Here is a 2,849-nt window from a genome sequence, read left to right on the forward strand (position 1 = left end):
GTGGATTTCTAAAAAGAAAAAAGATGGACGAGCAGTGCAGGCACAGGTCGTGTCTTCGAAGCAATCTTCAAACGCGTTTCTAGTGGATGGAGAAATCGCCCGGGCGGCATATCTGAGTATATGAGAAATACAATGCGTCGGGTAGTTTTGATATCATTAACTCCTGGCCGAGGACGACTTTTCGCTTTTTCAAGAATATCCTGGTCGAAAACACTCCGTGCAATTACTAAAGCTTTGAAAGCCACACCACAGAAAAACGGGCAAAGACATGCTCGCGTACGCCTCGCCGAACGGAACCGGTTGCGCCGTTCCATTACCTCGACATTCCGCTGGCGCGCGTCTTCCTGCGGGCGGCGCTGTTCCACCAAGGCGAAGGTGTAACCATACGACGCGCGCCAGATCCCTATAGTGTAAAATAAGCCTTTGTATGCACTAACCCTGCTAGTATATTGCATTTCAAATAAAAAACAGTATGGTGGTAACCATAAATTACATTAGCAATGCATCGCAGTGCCCTTTTGCCTGAAGTAAGTAGGTAGCACAATTTAGTCGTCGTCATCATCATCATTATATTGTTTCCAACATACCGTTGCGGATCCCCAGACGAAAAAGCTCCTGAGAAGCAGCTGGGGAATGGAATGCATATTGCAACCGTGCGTAGCGGCAGGGACGAAGAGAAGAAAGCACAGCACATGTTTTGGCCCGTGCCTGTCGCCTCATGCGGTTGCAATATGCATAGGTAAGCTCGGTGGGCCGAAAATACTGAAGGAATTTGCTGAATGAACAAAAAGACATGCGTCGGCCGGGAATCGAACCCGGGCCACCCGCGTGGCAGGCGAGTATTCTACCACTGAACCACCGACGCCGACGATAAGACGTATGTGGCTGCCAACTATATATGGGCACGTGGAGCAAGGATATGCAAAAGTAGGTCACCCCTCTCTTCTCCCTTGGTCACGTCGCTCTTGCCGCTTTGCACCGGCGACGCTGATGGGCTTATGTGGCCTAGTGGCTGCGCATGGTTCCGCTGTACTAGCGCCGGAGTGCAATCAAGAGGTGATAACGCACATAAGGGACGAACAAAGAATCCTTGCTTGTGTTGAAAGAAATATCTCACTAACTGGTGCCAGGTCATCACTAGCTCAGAAATAATCAGTCGATTGAAAGAGCACGCTACAGACTAGTTGCTAGCTAAAAGCCATTATGAGACTTCAGTCGTGAGCCGACTCCAGTTGTCTCTTTTCCATATTATTACCCAGGCTACAAAACATGAACAGCAGCATTTATTAAGGCGCTTTTGAACAGTGATGCATTGCGGCGAGTTTCTCCAGCACAATGTAGGGATCGCAAATATAGAAGAAATCGTTTACAATAGCAATGAATCAACGATGGACTCATATCACTTGGTACCACCCTAGTAGGGGCTATAAGCCTGCCTTTTTTTTTACCCACCGTGACAATTTACAGTAACGTTTCCTCATATGCGACTTTTAGGTGGTTAATTTACTGTGCATGTCTTGCTGATGCCTGAAATGGAGAGCGCTAACTTTACTAAAATCCAGTACCGCTATTTTTTTTTTCACCGAGTTTTCAAGTCGCTGGCTCACTCCATCTCCCGTTGGGCTGAGTAGCAGCCCGTGGTAAATATATCACCTGTGATTCAACTTTTAAGCTCGATCTATAGTCCTAGCTGTCACCCTGGCCAGGGCCGGATTAATAATGATGGAGGCCCGGTTCAACGAAATTAAGAGGATGCCAATAACTCCCCACCCCCTACCCCGCCCCTATGTCGCAATGGCGTAGCCAGAAATATTTTTGGGGGGCGTTACACTTCCCCGGTAGCAAATATAAATGGGTGAAATGAAGGCTTAAGAGAGGGGGGAGGTAGAAGGGCATGCAGCACTCGGTAAGTTTCGATGGGTGTTCTGACGTCGAAGCATACACCCTGGCTAAACTCCTGTCTTGCTGCCTTGCTTGAACCTTGATGCATTTTAGAATTTCCTACAGAGAAAACATTTACACGAAGAATATTCGGACTTTTATGAACATCGCTTGAGCACATACTTTCTCCACGAGCACACGGACAGACTGGCATCTAGACTGAGCTATTCTAGAAACGACAGCACACAGAACATTATCCTTCAAAAATCAGAACGCCCATTCTTTAAAAATAAACGTCTCGAGTCTTTATCATCTTGGCTAATTCGATAGCGCAGTACGATATGCTGCGTGTGAGAACAAACTTGAGGTGGGTCTTGTTCAAAGCTTTTCGCAAATTCTTGCTGTAAATACGACACCAATAATCTAATAGCTTTGGGAATTCATCCAGCAAGAGGAAATGAAGCTGACTTAAGCAGTGTTTCTACGGAAACTACGAACTACAATGATAAACCTGCGCAGTGACGTATTACTTCTATGAGCATAATAAATAATTTTACCTACTGTACACCGTCTTACAAAGAAACTAAACAAATGGGAACAGCCGACTAAATACATACTGAAGGTACGTACAGTCCGTCTCTTCATGACGTGATGTATATCCTGCAAGAAAGGAGTGAAACTATTGCATCACCTTCGGACTCTCATTGCACTCCGTGCGGAATAAAAAAATCGCTCATCATATAACTTGTAAAATTAGTTTCCCGCAGGTACCGAAGGACACCTTCCTTTTATCCGCGTCTGCAAGTTGCTGCCGCTTCACGAGAGTGTCATGATTACTTCTGCATAGAAAACCACTTTTCCATATCCGATGAAAGCAAAATAGAAACAAACAAACATACGCATTAGAACTGAATTGAAATAGTAACTTGGATGTCGCCCTATTCAACTAAAGAAAATACATTATCTGC

The 2,849-nt window shown here is 45.5% G+C and overlaps 1 non-coding gene across 1 annotated transcript; it reads right to left on the minus strand.

Annotated features, from left to right (window-relative positions):
- Positions 1 to 794: 794 nt before the first annotated feature.
- TRNAG-GCC (transfer RNA glycine (anticodon GCC)) lies at positions 795 to 865 on the minus strand. Its single transcript has one exon. It is a non-coding gene; the product is annotated as a tRNA-Gly (tRNA).
- Positions 866 to 2,849: the final 1,984 nt, after the last annotated feature.

Source organism: Amblyomma maculatum, unplaced genomic scaffold, assembly GCF_055883805.1.
Source record: "Amblyomma maculatum isolate TAMU_Amacu unplaced genomic scaffold, ASM5588380v1 scaffold_18, whole genome shotgun sequence".
In the NCBI taxonomy this organism is placed as follows: domain Eukaryota; kingdom Metazoa; phylum Arthropoda; class Arachnida; order Ixodida; family Ixodidae; genus Amblyomma; species Amblyomma maculatum.